Source organism: Frieseomelitta varia, unplaced genomic scaffold, assembly GCF_011392965.1.
Source record: "Frieseomelitta varia isolate USP_RPSP 00005682 unplaced genomic scaffold, Fvar_1.2 scaffold_137, whole genome shotgun sequence".
NCBI classification, from domain to species: Eukaryota; Metazoa; Arthropoda; class Insecta; order Hymenoptera; family Apidae; genus Frieseomelitta; species Frieseomelitta varia.
This window is the reverse complement of record NW_025109050.1, coordinates 533,725-556,696: the sequence shown is the minus strand read 5'-3', so window position 1 is coordinate 556,696 and position 22,972 is coordinate 533,725. Positions and strand designations below refer to the sequence as shown.

The following is a 22,972-nucleotide window of genomic DNA, read 5'->3' as shown; positions in this document are numbered from 1 at the left end:
ATATTTTATATTTTATATTACATTTATATATATATTTTATATTATATATTACGTCAAACATCTCAAATATCGCACATATAAAAACCCAGTATCATCAAAACTATATATGTATATATATAATAAATATAATATTATATATATATATATATATATATATATATATATATATATATATATATATATATATAGAAAACCAGTATCATCAAAACTATATACATATATAGTTTTTTATTGGGTTTCTAACGTTTAACCCTTCTGCCTTATCGATTTTCTTCCGAAACTTTTTAGACAACATCACATTTATTTTTCAAATTAGAGAATTTAAATGCAAAATCTAATTCGCATCGTGCATTTTTTTTTTTCAAACCATAATTTCGAGCGTAACTCGATAGTTTAAGACAAGAAGTTATTTAATTTTTAGATTTCATCCCTGAATTTAATTTTTAGATAGTAATGTTTGAGACTGAGTTGATGAGAATATGCAAACGTTCTGCGTGTAATTGTAATTGTAGATTCACGGATGTGTATATCATTATACAATATTTTTACGAACATAACTAAAAAATTTTCTGTAGACGATAATGATTGAGATAGTTCATAATAATTAGTTTTGATATGTGTCTAATATTTCTTTTCACGTAGATTGTAATATTAAGATTGCGGATGTATTATATAACACCTAACATATTTACAAACGTAACTAAAAATTTGAGAGAAGCTCGAATATCATATCAAGAGTATTCCACTTTTGATATTCCAATTCAAATATCAAGATATTGCAATATTGTATCTTTTTATAAAACTGTAATAGCTTACAAAAAAAAAAAAAAAAAAAAAAAAAGACACGAGAAACAGCACAAGGAATAGAAACGATTAATTTTCTTCAATTCTACGAAACTGATTGAACGAGCCGAGTGTGGAGCAACCTTCGAAAGAAATAATTGTTAATCAAGTTTCCGAAATGGTGGCTCGATCAGTTTCTCGACAGGGCGCAATCGTGTCATCAATAACCTCGTAGCAAAGACTCGATAATCCCCAGTAAGAAATACTTGCTCCGTAGCGGAACAATCGACCATGACTTTGGACGCTGCTTTGTCGAGGTATAATAATGGAACGGCTCGTACTCTTCCCCGGGAAGGATAAATCGAGCCTTCTCTCTTTGCCTCTCAGCAGAAACAATACGATCGAAATTCCCTCTCGTTGAATTTTTCCCTCTCGCTAGCGAGCAACTCCGTCGTCGGAAAACTTGTACGAAAGTTTTCACCCTGCTGCCACTTAGGATCCGCGCGCAAATTGCGAGCATTGTTTCCTGGTAAACAATGTGGCCTTGGATAGAGGACACAGGCCTTTGTCGTGAACGAATGACGCGTGCTGCGACGATTGAAATCGTCGAGGTATTACGCTTATTAAAGGCTCCTTCGGCCTTCGAAGCTCGAAATTAGTCGCGAAGATAAATTGCTGTTCCTTTGGGGCGGGGCGAGTGTGCGAATAAACAGACGCTTATCGGGTGAAATCCAAGTGTCCTTGGATTCGCTTTGAATTAATTTAATTTCACTTGACTTGCCAAATAGAGTGGGAATATTTTGCACGGAAGAATTCGGGAAATAAACGAGTCACTCGAATGATGAATTTCATTGCAACGAAAAAAGAACGCGTTGTGACAATAATTTTAAAAAGAAAAGAACAAAGTGTACAGAGAAAAAGAAAGAAAAATGTTAGAAATATCAGTCGGTAATTTCCGTCTGAAGAGATGACGTAAGCGTACGGACAACGAACGCGTAGAAAGAAAGCAAAGCAAGACGTCTATAAATCATAGTCGTCGTCCCAGATGAGACCAGGACAGACTAGATCAGATCAGAACTGTATATAGCAGATTAGTATAGAACGGAATAGAAGTATAGAAGAGTCGTTTAAGAGTAAAGGTAAAACCATTTAACGTAACTGTCCATAAAAGTAAAATCATTCAATGTAAAACTGAAAAGTGAAATTAGATTATCACGTGTGCTGTTCGTTCTATAGTGCGGTTCGTATATTTATAGTCATTATTCATTTTATTTTCTTTCTACACTGTACCACGTGCTTCTACGTGAAATACACATTAGCGCAAGTTATCATATACCAGTGTCTCGAACCAGTGACTTGAAAAACACAAATTAAAAGTAAAAGCTCGACAAAAGATAAAAATACAATTTTTCCTGTATCTTCGGAAAAAAAATCCACCGGACCTTTAACCACCCTAATCCATCGTCTTGGATTACACTTAATAAAAACAACCCCCTTCCACCGCGGCGATATTGATCGAAACGAGGAATGCCAAGGCCCGTGGCGGCGAAAGAAACATGGCCTCAGCCACGGCCTCATCAAGAATTTATAAATTCTCGCTAAGTAAATTCTTCCGGGGTCTCCCATCGAGCGTGAGGAGCGTCAATGTTATTACGGGCTCGTGAAAGTTCGGGAGATGATAATCGACGAGAGGGTCCCGGCGCGCCCCGTCCGAGGAAGTGGGCTGCGCGGCCCGCGAGGTAATTTCATTTGTTACGTGCAATCTCTTAGCGGTCGACTTTTCCGACGGTTGCATGATCCAGGTACGACGGGATTGCTCTGACAGGTGTAACACCGCGTTAGCCGCGCTCGGTGCTTAACGCGACCCGACCGTTTCCAACGACCTATACATTATGGATGAGCCGGTGCTCCGGAATTTAAGAACATTGAATTTCTTCGCCGGGTGAAGCTTTCAAAGGTGTCAATTTCTTGGCACTTTTAACGGGTTACCTTTTACCAGCTGTTCGCGTAACTCAACACTTGCGGCAACGAATCGTGCGACGAAATGTTCGAACATATCGGACAATCTGCGCTTCGTATTAAGAAAGACTTACGTTGAAACGAGGCGGCTCGTTTTAGAAATTAAACGATCGACTCATCGAAGTTACTTGAAAACCTTGAAACTGATCTGACAACGAGACTCTGACTAGGTCTCTGGATCTTAGAATTCTGAAGACGTGATTGCACGAATCGCGCGAGAGAAGAGGAAATGAAATGTAACCCTAATAACTCGTCGTGGAAAACTGTGATTTCGATTTGAAGGAGATGGCAAATTGTAGTATTCCTGTGGGATATGAATTTGAATTTTCAAATTTAACTTTCCAAACTGAAGATCGACAACTACGAGTTGTACATATAATTCTTTCCATGCTCTACGTCTGACACAACGGAATGTCTAATAATTAAAATTTGTTCAAGGCTGAGAAGAAAATCGTAAGACAAAGAGGGTTAATACTGTAACAATTAGTTATCAGAGGTAGATTTTATTAAAAATTTGTAACTACTAAAAATTAATAATTAAATCAATATATTATTAATGAAAATTAACAATTAAAAGTTTATAACTACTGTCATCGATCATTATATTGTATCGCGCGCAATATTTATAAGTCGAACGTTTCAAATAATGTTGAAAAGTTAATATTTAACGATTCTGCTTCAACCTCGATAGAACGAGCGTCGACTTCGGATCTTCAAAGGCCACGGTCGTTTCTACGCAGCCAATTGGTAACTACGGAATTCGGAAGTAACAGAACACGGTCCGGCTGAATTATTCATTCGACATAAATCGCTTTCGTGCACGCAACACCGAAAGAAACTCTGGCAGGGCCTTCTCCACGCGGTCTTCCGGCCCATCTGACGCGGCCTGCGTTTCAAGCATAGTTAAACATTAACGAAGAGAAAGCAGCCCGTCTACTACTCTCCGAGATTGGCCGTATCTGTATTATTAAATTTAATCCAGTTGTTTTCGGATAACTCGATTTATCCGCCCGAATTTCTCGTTTTTCACCCTTTTCTACAACCTTCGGGAAGCTTTTTCTCCGAGACACGCCTTTATTTTAATTATTTACGCGTGTAAATAACGTAGTTTATTTTTTAAAATAAAGCTTTTTGATTTTTAAATGCGTATATTTTAAATGCGTATATTTTATATCTTTTATAATTTTGTGTCTAGCTGTTTAAATAATAAACTCTGTTTATTATTTCTAGTTAAGCTTCCTGATTTTTAAATAAGACATTGCATACTTTTAGCTAGTTCTTTTAAAATAACAAACACATAATATTAACACGATAATAGTGAAAATAGTAAATTTGAAATTGAGGAAATAAGGCATTCAGACAATTTAAACGGCAGTGAATTAAATCTATGTGAAACACGAGGCCAATAATTCCATTCAGATCAAATTTCAGACGAAGAGAAAAAAGAATGAAGAGTAACGCGGAGGAAGCAAACGTTATAATTACAGATGGCCCATTTCCAACAATCCATCTGCCGCTTCCGAATTTATCCGCAGTCCGGTGACATTTCACAATTCATCCAAAAGGACGAAATTCCACCTCTCTATGATATCAGTCGCGTCTGAATATCATTCTTTTACCATTCTTTTTTTATCAATCATTTCAATTAAACTCTTGAAAACGTATATTCTCGCTCAAAAGTTTTAAATGAAACGAAAAATTGAAATACCTTGTATAACCAAGAATTTATTTATGATTAACAATTGCTATACGTTATAACATGTTGTTATATATTACATTATATTATAATTGTGATTACAATTATAGTAATTATCATTAATTTTTATAATTATTATAGTTATAACATGTTGTTATATATTACATTATATTATAATTGTGATTACAATTATAGTAATTATTATTAATTTTTATAATTTTTATATCATTTTTATAATTATTATAGTTATAACACGTTGTTATATATTACATTATATTATAATTGTGATTGTAATTATAGTAATTATTGTTACACATTATAGTAGAACATAATTATAGAATGTACAATGTGATATGATGTACGTTTATTTACAGATAAAGGATTAATTAAATTCATAAAGTTATATTTCATCCATATTTTATTATTAAAGATTTAATTGCAATTATTTTAATTTTATATATTAATTTACAAGATCTTTATTTATTAGGAGATCCAGCTAATTTTAAAATAATTACTCCGTCCCAGATTTATTATTAAACCAGAATGATATTTTCTTTTTGCTTATTCAATCTTGCGATCAATTCCTAATAAATTAGGGGTGTAATTATATTATTCATATCAATTTTTATTTTATTTTTATTACCTTTATTAATATCTAATAATAAAATGAAAAATCTAAAATTTTATCCAATCAATCAATTTTTTCATTGAATATTCATTAATATCTTTATTATATTAACATGATTAGGCGTACAAATAATTGAATATCCATTTACAAATTTAAAGAATTTTTTCACTATTTTACACCTTAATTATTATATTTTTTCATTTATATTAAATAAGTTATTCGATTTAATTATAAAAAAAGAGTTTATCAATTAGAAACTTCAAATGACTCTCTCACGTCACCATTTTTCTACATCCTCGCATTCTTCCACTCCAATCGCGCTCAGACGTCCATCCATTTTTGTTCCTCGAGCCAGATGACGTTTAGGTTTTTCTCAACGTCTAGCCCTTTAACCCGTCGCCTACAACTGAAGCTACAAGCTAAATTCAAGTGCCCCACGATGTTGATACATCAGCAACTGTAAATTTTCTTTCATCCGCGACTGTAAAACCGAACCGTTCGAAACAGAATGTGTCTCAAAGGCGGCTTTTGGGCGGGAGTATATTATATCCCCCGATATAATATATATACCCGAAACTGAAACGCTCGCCTGGAAACATCCAATTTCACTCGAACGAGCGCCAAGTTGAGATAGATGAAATTCTACCGCGCGGTGTAGATGAACGGGCGCTCGCGTGGCCGCTTTTGTGCGCGCTCTCCTCTCGAGCACCCGTACACTTATTTCCTCGTTTCCTCCGTAGACTGTTTTAATATCCGTCTCACAGACAAGAGATACGTCTCAATCAATTTCTTCGCGGCGGCGGCGGCGTTGCCCTGGTCTCACGGGAAATGCGAAGAGAGTCGCGAGTATCCTTCGCAGCCGTCAGCTAAGAAGAAGACGCCCTTTCTCGCGGCGCGAATAAGCATCTGCGTTATTTGTGTACGCGGGATGTGTCGACCTCGCAAACTTGTTACCGCGGGGGACGAAGTTCATCGCTGGATTTCACCACTGGAACGAAAGGGGCCGGCAACTTTTTCCATGAACAGCATTTCCCATCCCACCTTTGTTAGAGAACTACCTTGTTTTAATAATCGAGAACGACAACTGTGTTACGATACTTTGTAACAAGTACGATTCGTATTTTCACGAGTACGAAAGTATAAATTACGAGATTAAAGTTACGAGACGTGATTGTACAGATCTATTTATTTATTATTCAAGTATGCACAGGGTGAATAGAGAAAAGGGTTCATAACTTCTAGGGCAGTAGTGCAGTATTTAGCGAAGCATAGAATAAACATGGATCGAAAAATTAATAATTATTAATTGTGGGTCGAGAAATTGATAGTTACTAACGTAACAATGATTTGGAAAAGTGAGATACTATCGTGAGCGATAATGGAAACCGTAGAAACGAAATTTTCGCGCCTCGCTTGTTTGTTTCGATTCATTATGAAAGTTAGATTATTAAGATTTTGAGAGCCTCGCGGCCATTATTAGAATTTTCTTCGAACAGAAACTTTATGAAATTTTAATGAAATTCCGTACAAACTCACGCTGGCGAGGTGTGTTTCTTTAATAACAGAAACTTCAACTCGGCGATTAAATTGGATAGATAAGAAAAAGTGTATTTACTTTACACTGCATGTACTCTACGACTTCGCTGAAATTTTGTTCACGCAATAGGAAGCTTGGAAGCTTATTCCCCAATGCGGTAATCTTACGTTTTTCAATTTTAATCTTTACTCCTCCATGAAATGGATTACAAACTTTATCTAATTTGACTTTCTGATTTTACGGAATAGAATAGCCAAGAACTTAAAATACAAATGAATTTTTCAATTTTAAACAAGACCTATTGCGTATCGTTTTATCCTACGCTATGGTAAATCTTTACTGCTGCCAGATCATACTTGATTTCAATTTCAATTAAATATTTCTAAAAATCTTTTTTTCAATCTTCCCTAGAAACTATAAAACTCAGCCTATAATTTCAGTATGATTACAACAATCACTACGTACAAATCAAACAAACTCCAATTTTTTTTTTTTTTAAATTACGAAACTCATCCTACGATTTCATCTGAATTTTCAATATCCTACCGATTAATTAAAAATAACAGCAATCACAGGCTACCTAAAATCACTTTCTTTATTTTCAACACGACAGTTTATCAATAAAGTATCTAAATCATATTTTAATTCGTCAACGATCTCAATTTAATTAAATATCTTCAAATCTTGTCCAATCTCTAATAAAAACTATAAAACCTAATCAACATGATTACAATCGCAAACTACAAACAAATTAAAATAAAATCACGAAACTCTCAGTCCACGATCGCATCTGAATTCTCGAAATCAATTAATGTCAATCGACAACAGCAACCGCGGGACACGCCTAAAACCATTCTCTTTGCACTTCACTCGGCGGGACAGTCTATCGATAAAGGTATCTAAGATAAAGAAACCAGAATATCCCCGTTCTATCGTCTGGAAATGCGAGGAGTTTCCCAACAACGGAGACGTCGCGTCGTCTGAACGGCCGCATCAAAGGATAGAGAAGGAAGAGACAATCTAGTGGTAGAAACTTAGGGAAAGTCAGCCAGCCCAGTGGCTGAAGTCTCGAGGGAAATTCCTCGTCACGGAGGAATCACCGGAAATCTCGCCGTGTCTCGCTATATATATATATATATATATGTACATATCTATATATCTAACTATGTATATCGTATATATATATCGCCAGCGGCCGGAAACGGAGGAAACTTTTAATTCCCCGTGAAAATCAGGACGTACGGGCGACGTGTCACGCGGAAAATCGAGACTTCTCACGGCCGGCAGTCAAACGTGCTCACACGAACGATTCGTATTTATTGCGGCAACGAGAATACGAGGGGTGGAATTTGTCCCGTAGATTTACGACGGCGTGGAATTTACCACAATGTCGCGCCGCTGCCTGGAAGGATCGTCCGCGATTCCATCAAGTCTCTCCGTGCGCCATTAAAACGAAAATGCGTCTGAACATGGTCGCGCGACGCGTGCAAAAAGAAAAGAGAGAGAGAGAGAGAGGGAGGATCCTCTCTCCGTGAAACTGAGAAATTGTTACAATTCCGTCAGTCGTGTAATGGTTTTTCACTGGGAGAAGTGAACGGAGATGAGAATGGTCTGTTGAATTTATGTAGCTTGGATTGTGCGACATTAAGTGCTTCGTGTAAATTGTATTGTGAACTACATCGACGAATTTGTTTCTTTCTTTCTCTTTTGAGAATGTACTTTTTAGTATGTACTCTGAAGAAGTTTTATTTAGGTACAGTAGAGTCACCTTCGTCTAAATTTTTGTTTCATGGATATCTCAATGTCTAAGAGTTATGTTACTATTTAATTGCTAACAGCTATATTACTGTAATAAAGTGATTTATAAGTAATAAGTTTAATTATTAGCAGACAATATCAATAGATAGTATAACATTGAAATATTAAGATATTCGGAAAATAATAGTTCACATGGTACAAAGAGGTTGTTCTGTGTGTCATTTCTTTTAGATCAGTTTCGTTTTCAAATACAATTTACAATTTACAAAGAATGAAATGAATAAATATATATATAAAGAGAGAAATGAATAAAAATATATAGAAGGAAGGAAAAAATACAATGAAATAGCAGATTCGTAGATTACTTAATACACACACGTCTTAATTGTTTACAAGTGTAAATTCAAAAATGAAGAATTTCAAGAAAGTTTGATTTAAAATCTTTGTTAATACTAAAGAGACAAAAACTGAGGTAAAAGTATTCTACTTTCTTTCAACATGCATATAATTTAGAGCATATTAGTAGAAACATCTGTCCCATTGTAATAAAACGTACGAAAAAATTGTTCAAGGAATTATTACGACGTTACTAAAAAAAAATCTCTGGAAACAACTGTCCTCTAGAAAAACGTTTGATAAAATTTGCCGTTGGCAAAGTCTTCCGAGAATACTCTGCGAAATAATTGAAATTGGATCGCTCTCTCGAGCAAAGCGATATTTTTATCGTGATACGTAAACGTCGAAGAAGAAGATGTCCGTTTGTCACAAAGAAGAGAAAGGATCTGAAAGTTTTGCGAAGTCTTCGTGCTTCGTAAAAATATTTCATGAGTCAGTCTCTCTCTCGTGCTCGGGGAAAGTCTTCCCCCAGTGGAAGAAACCGAAGAATCGAGGCAGATGTCGGGAAGCTTCATGCAAGACTTGTGATCGAAAATTGCGCTTCACGCAACCGTGAGAACGGTTCACTCTGAGAGCAGAGACACGAGAAACTTGTTACGCCATTAAATAGAAGGGATATCCCTCCTTGTGTTACACTTAAAATCTTCACTTTTAAATCCGTTGTCTAAATAAAACTCGCGAATTTTTTGTTAAATTAGGTACAGTGAAAATAAGAAACAAATATTGTACGAACTTTGTTACAAAATTACAAGTAAATATCGCACGTTGTCAGAATCGATTCGAGTAAACCATTTCAATGGTTTCAAATCATACACCGCTTGATTTCTATTTACGGGGAACTATAAAACAAACAGTGTACGATAAATATATAACGCGAATAATTAATTTGACAACTTAATATTAATAATCCAGTTGCTGAGACAAAGATTATCGAGAGAAATTCAAAATGTCCTTAATGAATTCGCATCAGTACAAAAGATGAAGATATTCCTTGCAGGTACAAACATATTCAAAATTTTTCTACAACTTTGTAACCTCACGCAGCGTTTTTCATGTTTATTTTCACTCGTAGGCAATTTTCTACAATCTTACCAGATAATTACGATCGTGCAGATCAATTGTTAATGTGACTTAACAAGTACTTGGACTTGGAATTTCGAGGCGCAATTTCGTTTGTGTGTAGCACCACATCTTGCTTCAACTGGCGCAGCCAAGCATTTTATAAAGTCTCACGACAATGCTCGAGAGTTCGTGGAGCAGAAGCCACGTACCGTGGTAAGTCCTCTGCTAACAGAACGTACGATACTATTATTTGCCCCGGTCATTAAGCGGTTCTCGGGCTGCTTCAACTTCGAATAAAGGAGCAGCACCGTTGTTTACGTTCCACGGCTGGAAATGAAAATCCTCGTGAATGAAACTTTGTGAACATCGTTCGTTTGCTCGTTCCAGTAAAATGAATTTCCCTTTGCGGGGGAGAATGTGTTTCACAAGTGTTCTCAATTATAATGAGACAGTTAATGTCGGCAATAGTCGGCAAAAGAAATCGAATGAAAATGATCAACGAGGATTGTCGATTAGAAGTAAAAAAAAAACTCGCGAAGTTTAATCTACGATGAACCACGAGGTTGAGAAAGATATTATTAAGAATGAAGAGGAACAAATGAAACGCGACAATATATCGTGAAGATAGTTCAAAAAGTAGAAACATCACTGAAGTCTCATCGGAGTCTAAGTTCTCTAACATGCCGAAGTGTCAATCACCGATTCCGATGAAATTTCGCATAAATTGACCAAAAGAGATTCCAATTTATCCGCAGTTTGTGTTTGAAATGTATATAGTTTTCGTAAACAAATATTTAAGGAAAAACCATCGAAAAGTGATAAGAATACGATTTTTTAAATGTATTGTTCAAAGAAATGATTCCTTCGCAAAATCATATATACACAGTTAAATTCGTCATTAAAAAAAAAAAAAAAAAAAACATTAATTTCATCAATGAACTATATCTTCACTAATTTCCGAGATATTTGACGTATATAATACTTCGAGAGTAAGTTTCTACATCGACGATTGCCGATAAATAGAAAAGTGTCAAATATTTCTTTTCGAAAGCCACATTTATGCCAACAATGATTGACAAAACTTGGGCACGTTCCCTTGTAATCTTTCGAGCACAACAATGCTAACAAAATCACGCGGCTATTTATCATCGCGCAGTATCATCAATCTCTTTATCTTTCAATCTCGCGAAATCGCAATTTTATCGTTTCTTTAATCAATAATCTAGGCGGAAATGCCGCGAGTCACGGTGAGATGGCAAGCTCGGCCGTCTCTCGCGCCTCTTTACGATTCGAAATGTTCTCAACGTCGCACCCCGAGGTTTCACCCCTCGAGGAGTGGAAAGCTCGCGATGTGTCGAAACGTCTGAACAACAGATGCGGGATACCAACGCGGGGATAGACCTTAAGATCTTCACCAACAGATGTTGCAGTTACACAACCCCTCCTTCAGCGATCCCATCCCGCCTACAGCCAAGCCAGCAGCCCTTATCGACGCGGTAACAAACACTTGGAACCTGCTTCGAATGCTTGATACCGCTCGATCCTCATGAAATATGAACTACCGTAACGCACATACGACGTTCCCGCCGACGCGTATCGTGCAATTTGCTCGGGGGGATCACCGGATCGCGATACAACGCGTATCGATACGCACGGTCGACGTCAATTACTTGATAAATGCCAGATTATTACTTTCTCCTCTGTGGACTCCGAAGACTTTTTTGGGTACGTTCAGACGTCCGCAAGATCACAAATTTCTCTCATGACCATGATCTTGAAGATCGATGTCTTTCTTTCGCGACGACTTCTCGCAACTTTATTGGAGTTAAACGAACGACAAGAATTCAAGAGATTTTAATAATTCTAATCCTAATATTCAATATTTAACAAAATAGCGAAAAAGAATCGTAGAGAAAATTAGGAAGGGAAAACGTCAAGCTTTATGATCGTGATGGATTTAATCATGAAAAATATGTTTCATTAATTTTCAAGACCTTTGAATTTATACACTTTCGAAAACAGTTTTCACCATTTTGTTAAAGTTCGAATAAACAAAAATTCAAGAAATCCGAATATTTAATAAAATAGCAAAGCAGCTATTGTAAAGAAGAAACTTCGATCCAGTCGTGAGAAAAATTTTTCATCAATCTTGAAGACTTTTGAGTTTTTATACTTTTCGCGAATAAAGATTTGAGAAAAATTAAATTTATTTAAAAAGAAACTAGATATTAATAAATACGACAAACATTTAATTTCTAAATATATATTTATTTTTTTTATTTCAGAAAAAAAATATATATATATATTTAAATCATTTACTTTCGGGATAATTAAAATTATTAAAATAAATTAATTAACCCTGATACAAAAGGTACAAAATAAATTTTACTCATTTATTTCTAAAAGAATCATTTTCATTCCTTTAACTATTAATAATATTATTAATTTTAAATTATCACTAAAATATATTTTTGTTATAAAACTTTATTTAATTATATTAATTTTAAGTTATATTTATACATATATAATTGCGCTGCATGATGTAAACACATCTTTGAAAAAACTCGAACTTAGGATTGTCGAAGTGAGGCTTTAAAACAGATTGTTATACGATTTCTTTTTCACGAAATATTACGACAGTTTAAAATACAATCTTTCAAGGAACTTGCGAGTTCCTTTCTTCAGTAAAAAGACACGCTCCGAGCTGCATTAAGAAGATCTAACAAAATTACTTAACCGAAGAACGCCAAGTGAATTTCAATTAACTTCGATTAACCCTGTTACCGCACTTTCTGTCTTTGCTCTGCCATTTCAACTTTATCTCGTCTCTTTCACAAAGTACTTAAACATTCCGGTGCTAAGCGTCGATTTGGGTCAAAAGTTCGCTGATAAACCAACCGTTTCGCTTGTTATCCGGCTCGTCGCTTCGTTTCACCGGTTTGTTAACAGCGAGTAATTATAATTTCCTGGTCTTGTTCAAAAAAAAAAAATCTGCCTTACGATCCTGCCAGGAATCTCAGGAATAACGTTCCCCAAAGCGCGATCGTCGTTTGATTTTTCGCAGCGTGTTAGAGTATATATAACGAAGCTGGAGATCGCAAGAAGATCGTATAGAGAAGTCACTCTAAATTAATGGCGCGTCCTCGCGATGCATTTCCGCGCCAAACTTGGAAAAACGATCGTCGCAAATTAATTGGACGAGCAACGAACTGTGATCCGAAAAATGAAAGAAGTAACGAAAAAGAAAAAAAAGCAAGAGAAAGAGAGAGAGAGAGAGAGATTGCAAACAGAGCCGGTTATCCATCAAGCGAACGTTCGCGAAAATTCTCGCGGATATTGCAAAAAAGTTTTATTCCAATACCCTGGGACCTTCTAAATCGAAAAAGAGAGAGAGAGAGAGAGAGAGAGAGAAGTGCGATTTGAATTGACAGATGGTTCTCTGGATAAGATATCTGAAATAGAATCTTTGTTTCATATGAAGTATTATTTAAAATATATCAGTAATGTAAGTGTTTATTTCAAATATAATATTTTATAGTATTTTAAGTATTTGAAGTGTATGAAGCATTATTTAAAATATATTAGTAAGTATTTATTTTAAATAGAGTCTATAGAAGAGCTTCGTGTTGTTGGAGTAAATATGAAATTGCCATGAACGATGATTATTTAATTCTGTATGCATTGAAAAATTTTCATTGACGACGAAAAACGACAGTTAATAATTACTATAATGATCGTAAGAAATATTTGCATACTATTTCGTAGAACGTTCAAGTAAACACAACAATTTCACATTACAAAAATTTCCACTGGAACAAATAAAACACATCTATTCCCCAATCAATCAATCAATCAATCGACCAACATTCATTTACACTTCGTGAAAAATACGAAAATTAGTTTCACGAAGATCCTCGATGAACGTGCCAGAAAAGGACTACCAAACACAATGAAATACCAATCAATCAACCGACCAACATTTACTAATACTTTGTGAAAAATCCGGAAATTAATTTCATGAAGATTCTCGACAAACGTCCCAGAAAAAGGCTATCGAGCACAACTAATCAATCAATCGACCAACATTTACTAATACTTTGTGAAAAATCCGAAAATTAATTTCATGAAGATTCTCGACAAACGTCCCAGAAAAAGGCTATCGGGCACAACCAATCAATCAACCGACCAACATTTACTAATACTTTGTGAAAAATCCGGAAATTAATTTCATGAAGATTCTCGACAAACGTCCCAGAAAAAGGCTATCGAGCACAACTAATCAATCAATCGACCAACATTTACTAATACTTTGTGAAAAATCCGAAAATTAATTTCATGAAGATTCTCGACAAACGTCCCAGAAAAAGGCTATCGGGCACAACCAATCAATCAACCGACCAACATTTACTAATACTTTGTGAAAAATCCGGAAATTAATTTCATGAAGATTCTCGACAAACGTCCCAGAAAAAGACTATCGAGCACAACTAATCAATCAATCGACCAACATTTACTAATACCTTGTAAAAAATCCGAAAATTAATTTCATGAAGATTCTCGACAAACGTCCCAGAAAAAGGCTATCAGGCACAACCAATCAATCAATCGACCAACATTCGTTAACAGCCTGTGAAGAATAAAAATACGAAAATTGTTCTCGTACGAAAATTAATTTCACAAAGATCCTCGACTGAAACGATCACAAACTCCTCCCCCTCTCTCCTCGAGAATCTCTCAAAATCGTTTGTTAAAAATGCACGTTCGACGGACGTTTGGCCAAAAATTTCAGGAATAAATGAAAGAGCGTGCCGGTAGAAGCGAAAACTGGGTTGCCGGGCAGGAGAGACAAGTTGACGCAGACGAAGCGTTAAGCAGGCCGAACGTAAGGATCCACGCCACTTAGGGACTTCGTCGACCGTGACAATTAGTGAGCAACGTTAAGCCACTCGTTAAAATCCAGTCGTCGTCGTCGTCGTCGAACGTCGGCGACGGGATTTCAAGCTCTCGGCGAACGTTTCGTGCCACGTTGGCCCGCTACCAAACGTTTAACGACAGTGTCGAGTACGTACGTACGTACACGAGCATGAAAGCGCACGAGGGTGCGCGAGCGGGTGGTAAACCGTACGTGACCAGTTTCCGTGACCAGACAGGGCCAGAAAATTGTATTTTTCTGCCAACGGGAATATGTTACCGGCGAACGCGAAATCCGGTTAGAGGTTCGGCTGGAACGAAATTTCGTTTCGAACGAAATTTCATTCGGGATCCCGCGACACCGCGTTACTTGATAAACTCCCACCCCTCCCCACCGAAACACCGTCGCGTTGCACCGTCGCAATTTAACGCCCGTTGTCATTTTCACTGCTCGAATATCGCAACCGGCGCGAATAAAAATTGCCGCGCCGTAAACAAACGGCTGACAATCGGCCGTGACGTGTTTGCACGCGGATATAAAATAATGAAAATTTCTGCCGACGGCGTGCCGTAGATTTTGCGGACCGTAGTGTCTGCAAACAGACCCGATATTTCAACGAGATCGGGATAAAGTCGTACTGTTTGTTGGAAACGTTTCGGTGGTCATTTGCTGTAATTTGTTCGAAAATTCGATTTTTGAATACGAGCGTGTAAATTGAACACCATCAAAAATCATTGGGGATTTTGTTCGAGGTTTGAAATTGGAATTTAAATTTTTCTGTTAGAATTTAAATTGGGAAATTTAAATATATATATATATATATATATATGTGTGTGTGTGTGTGTGTGTGTGTGTGTGTGTGTGTGTGTGTGTGTGTGTGTGTGTGTGTGTGTGTGTGTGTGTGTGTGTATCTAAAAATTTTCTATTAAATTGGAAATTATACAAGGGACAATAAATACATCCTAATAATTATAATAATTTTAATAATATAATTTTTTAATATAATAATATTATTTTATAATATATCCTAACAATTATAATAATTTTTCAATTTAAGTTGCAATAAAAATTATAATAATATTTTAATTTTAATTTAATATATATATATATATATAGAAGAAAATATATTTATATTTATATACATATATATAAGAAAACGAGACAAAAGAATTTATAGTACGATGAATTCCCATAAGCTTACAAAACTAATGTGATGTTTAGAAACCTGCAACTTTGAAAAATGTATATATTTTCGTCCAAAATAAGTCCTGCTCCCAAAAACTGTATATATATACATATAAAGATGCCTCTGTGTTTTATCACTTTATCATATCGCACAATTATTTATATCGTCATTAGTCACGCAATGTTTGTAAAATTGTACGAGGCACTTTGGACGACAACCAAAATATAACTGGCCGATAAGGGAATTGCCAGAAAACATCAGCAAACTATACGAACCGATTTCGATTGGACGTGAAATGTATTTCTTCGATAACGTCGTAAAGCAGTAATAGGTATTCGAGCACAATCCCTACCTTTAATTTTATTGCCTAGAGAACCATATGTGCAGTTCCATTTGCATATAAAATAACATCTGAAATATCTGTCCTCTCTATTCTCTGCCAAAACTCAAAACGTTTATACAATTTCAGAAGGAAAAAAAAGGGAGAGAGAGAGAGAGTGAATAAATTGGTGAAGAAACGGAATCGTTAAGAGACAGCAAACGAAAACAACGGCAAGATGTTTTACCGTTTCAATAAAAAATCAACACACTTGTTTCAGTGTTTCGTTCGCGTTTGTGCCAAAAACAGTGGCCTCTGTTAATATTCGAACATTAAATATCGAAGCTTTTACTTTCGTAAAAAGGAATCGTACAATGACGAACTTGAATTCGAAGCCTCTACTTTTCGGAATTCATCGGTCATTTTATTCGAAGATGTTTTTTACATTATGCAAAGTGAAGACACTTTTTCTCTAGAGAATGCTATAAATTGTCACAGAGTGTAGAAGCATTGAAAAATTTTCTCCATGACTGAATCTGCAATGAATTTAAAAATTGAAGTCTTCCTTTCACAATGATCCCTCAAACCTTGCTGTACGATATTTTCTCGATTTGAACATCAAGCGAAAATGTCGCAATTTCTTCGAATTTTCCTCTAATTTAAGTCTAACATACAAAGTTCAACAAAAATAATCGTATATCAAGTTTTCAAGGATTATTGTGAAGGAGAGACTTCAATTTTCAAATCCACTATACAATCGTGAAAACAATTTTTCAATTCTTTTACGTATCGAGACAATTTTATCCACTCGCCATGCAGAAACGTGATGCAAAAACATTTTCAAATAAAATGAATAACACATTTTGAAAATTTCAAGCTTTAAAACGAGCATGAGTTTATTGTCGTTCAACATCTTTTGTACAAAATTGCAACAGTTTCAATATTTAGTGTGCGAATATTAATGGATTTTTAAAAGACACTCACGTTTCAACAAAAATCAATACACTCGTTTCAGCGTTCCGTTGACGATATTTCGAATTCTGACATTTTACTTTTTAATTGTTTCTAAAAAGAAACAAGCGTTATTTATATTGTCTCCGTTGATGACTGAACGATTTTGCAAAGAAAAAGCGAAAGGTATACCGAAATGTTCCGTTCGCATCATTGTGAGAACAAAGCAATCGTGTTTGCGGAGTATCGGCTTGGAAAACGGACACGGCCGAACTGTGTTTCGCGGAAAATGTTGATTTCAATCCTGGTCTCCGTGGGCCTACGAGTCGCTCCCTTTGAAAGTCTTTCAAATTAGATCTCTGTTTGTTCCCGAACTGGAACGCGTGGAAAATAGAACGTAAAGAAACACAAGTGCAATTACTTTGCACGCGCCCTCACAAGCGTTACGGAGTCGACCAACGCCGGCGAATGTAATTTCAAGAAGTTAGGCAACGAAAATGCGTCATGGTTTTACAAATAGCCAGAATAAGAGATAGAAAAAAAGAAACGCAAATTTGTGAAGTAAAAAAAGTAAAAAATACTAAATAAGAAACAAATAGCAAAAATAGAAATTTTACAAAGATACATTGAATGCTTTTACGACTAAGAATACTTCTATACTCCGAAATGTCTCTTAAAAAAAAAAAAAAAAAAAAAAAAAAATACAATTAGATCTAAAAGAAAAAAAAGAAAAAAAATACAATTATATCTAAAATGGACAAAAGAACGTAGCAGAGTTAATCGTAAGTCGAGTTTCTATCGTAACCGAGAGCAGAGTCGACTGTAATACCTTGTCTCTAGATCATTTCAAAAGGAAGAATCAGCGAAAGGTGTATCGGTATTATGGCCGGTGGTGGAAATAGAAGAAAGATCGATAGCTCCCTTGCCCGGTGATTCTTGGGCGGGCGAATGTCGCGCAGACAAAAGAAACGGTCCTGGGAAGCGGGAGTAATTCAAATACGAGTAGCAAAAGTCTCCTTTCCCCCTTTACTTTAGCCGCTGAATTTTTTCTCGTGTACCTAGCCAAGCGAGAGAAGGGAGATACCGACCACCGTGCTTTTCTCTCTCGGCCCCTCTTCGTTCCTCCCATTCCCTTTTTCGTTCTACTAACGACCATCGTCGTCGTCGTTGCCCGTTAAATGGTCCAGACGCGACGATAGATCGACCTTCGCAGAGATTGCGAATATCAATTCTCTCGGACTGCACTGTTCGTACCTCGAGATTTACAATGTTTTAACGGTTATCTACGATCGCAATATTCGGGGAACGCGATACCATAATACAAACGTAACTCCTTTCTGCTTATTTATTGATTCGATTAACGTTTACGTAGAATAGAAGAATAATCTATATTGTCACAGGGGAAGGGAATTTTTAAAATATAGTGCAGATATTGCCATTTATTTCGTTACAATTGAGATAGAGATTATAACTTTGGCAGTTTACTATCATTGCCATTTCTTCAGACGTCTCTTAGATTTCTAAATTCTAAAAGCTTGATTCTTCTTCTTGGATACAAATATCGCTAGAAAATATTTAGTTACAACTGAGATGGATTAAACAGATTAAATTTTTGGTAATTTAACTAATCCTTCGATCGAAGAAGATAACTACGACTTTTCCTAGATGTATTTCAAATTTTTGAATCAAAAGCTTGATTTTTTAGATACTGATATTGCTGGAAAATGTTAATTACAATTAAGAATAACTAAAATGGGAAACAAACCAACGATATATTAAATAGATATAAATAAATTAAGTAAAATAGATATTAAAGAAATTATATTAAATAGATAAATTAATAGACAAAATAGATTAATAAATAGATAAAATAATAATTAATAAGTAAAATAATATGATAGATAAAATAGATTAATAAATAGATAAAATAATAATTAAATAGATAAATTAAGTTTTGCTAATTTAATTAATTTAATTGACTATGACTGCCATTTTCTCAGACGTCTTTTAAATTTCTAAACTAAAAGCTCGATTCTTTTCCTTTTATACTACAACAACGCAGCAACATTACAATTAAATGTTACATATTCTAATGACACAAGAAAACAAAAAGAAAAAAATAAAAATTGAAACTCTTAGAAGAACAACAGCGATTTAATGTTATTATTTATTACAATTAAATACGTGCGTTCGTCTTTGAACTTCGATTTCGAAAAAAATCACAAAACGACATCATTAAATTAAAAAATGTCTGCTAACCCTACAAACTTTTTATAATAGATCGATCGAGGCATTGTGGAATTCCATTGGACAAAAAAAAAAAAAAAACAAAAAGAAAAAAAATGAACGCAAGCAAGAAAATATCCCCTCCGACAATTTGGCATCCTAATTATTTCGCCGGCTGCATAATTCGGATGCTCCATCTACTCAGCTATGCGAAACGGTCGGATTCACGGGACTGTAAGGCCAGATTCCAGATACGAAAGCAGATATTAAGTTACGTAGGCCACCGAGTTTTCCGTTTAATTCAGACCTCGTGCCGACGTTCAAGAGCTGAACTTGACCTCTCGTTTCTTCCGCACGAAGAAGGTGAGCTAAATAAAGCACGCGGCTTTCTACGCTTTTTCTGCTACAAAGAATTACGTCGCTCGATAATATATTCGCATAATTGGGAAACTAACGTGTATTATACGCGACGAACAGAAAAATGTTTATGAAATCAGCTATAAGGCAATGTGACACATTTATTGAGAAACAAAACTTCTCAGTAAATGTAGACTGTAAATAAATGTTGTATATAAAATTTATATATAAGTATAATTAGTTGAGAGTATGAGATTTAAATAAAGAATATAATCTTGTGGATTATGAACACTCGTGAACTTTCTTTCTTCATTCAGACTTTTGAAAGAATTTACTATGTTTAGATTCGATAAATGTTCCTCGACGTTAGGAAGAATACAAGCGTGACCGAAGAGACACAAGCAGGATTAACGAGCTTGCTGATTTTCTCTCTGTGTCACGAAATTCATACTTGAATTAAAAAACAGATTTAAACAAGTTGCAAAGACAATACGAAAAACCCAACAAAAGAAATTGCAAGGTAAAATTTAAATTCAATCATTCCCAACATCCTTCTCCATAATTACTTCATCATTTCCCACCGTTCTAAATCACAATCCGTAAAAATTAAATAATTAAGTTATCGCGATAAATTAAAGCGATCGAGTCGCAACGAAACGATCGTTTCTCGATTCAATGAAAATTTATTTTTACCAGGCGTAGAGAGAGAGAGAGAGAGAGAGAGAGAGAGAGAGTGTGTGTGTGTGTGTGTGTGTGTATCTTCGACAAGAGTCGCCGTTGACATTTAGAAAAGTCAACGTGGGTGGCACAGTCGCGTCGCAAGTAGGGCGTAATATTTCCGATATTTCCAATAGGCTCCCGGTATCTCTTCGACGACAGCGCGTGTCGTCCACGAAGAACGCGAAGCCGCCACGAGCAGACAGAAGCCTCGCGTCCATGCAAAGATGCACATGCAATACAGGGTGTCCATAAAGTCTCTTTACAATTTCAAAAATTTATTACGAAGGCAAATGAAAAGGCAGATAGGTGAAAGTTATTACTAAGATGAGGGGTATATATTTGAGTTTTTGTCTGCCTCATTTAATACACCTCTATATGGGCACTTAGTTGCACGAAACACATCATGACGGTACTCGATTTCTTTCCATGTTCGCTGTAGCATACCCTCATCAATGGTGGCAATGACATCAGTGATTCTCTGCTTTAGATTAGTGATGTCCCGTATCTCTGTTCGACACACGATATCTTTAACATAATCCCACGTGGGTGTCCATAAAGTCTCTTTAGACTTTCAAAAATTTAATACAAAGACAACTGATGAGATATCTTCGTCAGATTTGTTCTATGTACTCAGTGGTTATCAGGGTTTCTGTCACATTGTATTTCAGGTTCATCTGTTGATGAATAAGATACTGTTAAATGAACCCCTTACAAAAGTTTATTGAAACCAAATCGGATCTGCAGACTCAGCGAAACTTTAGAACTAAGTATGGATGAGATCCACCGTCACGTCCATCAATTCGTGCATGGCACGAGAAATTTATGAAGACAGAGACAGTTCGATAAAGGGAGATGTGGACGACCAAGAACATCCGAGGAAAAACATTGATCGTGTAAGAAATCGAGTATCGTCTTGATGATGTGCTCCGTGCAATTAATGGTATCTATAGCGGCCTGTAGTCCCTCGAGTACAAGTTTCGAACACCGACTCACACACAAGCCGCAAATGGCTGTGACATGACACGGCCTAGAATTTTCTCCGTCCACATTTCGAACAAGAAAAAGCAACATTCAACATAGAATTTAAGATAACTCTAAGACAATCCACATTAAAACATTTCTAATACAATATTACAGATAGTTGTAATTATACAGTGCAGCACAACAATTTTATAGTCTTATAATATTTAATGAACATAATTAATATAAAACATTATATATAAGAATAGCACTCCCACTCCTCTTCCCCTCTTTCACACGTTCTCCTCACCCCTTACACATAACCAAAATATTATTGTATAATCTCGTGCCTTATTGTATAATAATAATAAAAAAAAAACAACCCCCATAGTTAAGGCAAAAATTAACGATTGTTTCACATTTCGAACAAGAGAAAGCAACGTTCAACATAGAATTTAAGCTAACTCTAAGATAATCCATATTAAAACATTTCTAATACAATATTATAGATAGTTGTGTTTATACAGTGCAGCACAACAATTTTATAGTCTTATAATATTTAATGAATATAATCAATAATTAATATAAAACATTATATATAAGAATAGCACCCCTCTTCCTCTCTTCCACCCGTTCCCATAACCAAAATATTATTGTACAATCCCGTGCCTTATTGTATAATAATAATAATAATAAAAAAAACATAACCTCCATAGTTAAGGAAAATTAACGATTGTTTACTGTTAATGTAGCAACATGTTCAATGTAGCAAATTTCTATCTTAAGATTGCGCGTGCTCCAGGGCTGAAGCCTTTAATCTAAGAACACTTCAAACCGATGAGCTTTTACTCGTTATGCCTTTGTACATATGTAAATACTGTACATACTGGCACAAAATAAACGTCTGTTAATAAAAATTAAAAAAAAAGTGGCTGTGCACCTAGCGTCGAAGTCTAGCGATCTTCGACGTTAAGCAAACAGAGTGCGGAACACCGCTAGGATGGGTGCCCGTCCAGTCTAAGCGAGTAATTATAATAACAAGCGTCTGGGGTAAGCTCCACTGATGAGTCTAGGCAGCGACTCTGAGACGAAACGCACAACCTTTCCTCCTGCCTTCATTCTCGCACCCCCATCAACACTCCTTCGCCCTTCAGAGGTGCATTAAAAAAAAAAAAAACTTAAATATACGTATATCTCATTTTGTACCAATTTCCACTCGTCTATCTTTTCATTTGCCTTCGTAATAAATTTCTTTGAAATTGTAAAGAGACTTTATGGACACCCAGTATAATTATGCCGAGAATATATATAACGCAACGCGTGCATGTACACGAGGACAAAGAGATCGCGGCCGGTGGTGATTCGAGCCCCGGTCTATATTCGCGTCACTGGCCTCACGCGCATTGTGGACACGCGCCCCGCTACAAACTCGGACGTTTTGTTCGCAGGCACAATGTGGAAC

General features: G+C 35.7%; 1 protein-coding gene and 1 long non-coding RNA gene across 2 annotated transcripts in view; one reads left to right on the top strand and one right to left on the bottom strand.

Annotated features, from left to right (window-relative positions):
• Nucleotides 1–22,972, bottom strand: part of LOC122531604 — a 326,339-nt gene that overhangs the window by 5,467 nt on the left and 297,900 nt on the right. The gene's annotated exons all lie outside the window — the stretch shown is intronic.
• On the top strand, nt 1,998–21,399 carry LOC122531645. Its single transcript, XR_006307348.1, has 3 exons — nt 1,998–2,010; nt 12,829–12,831; nt 21,268–21,399. It is a non-coding gene; the product is annotated as an uncharacterized LOC122531645 (long non-coding RNA).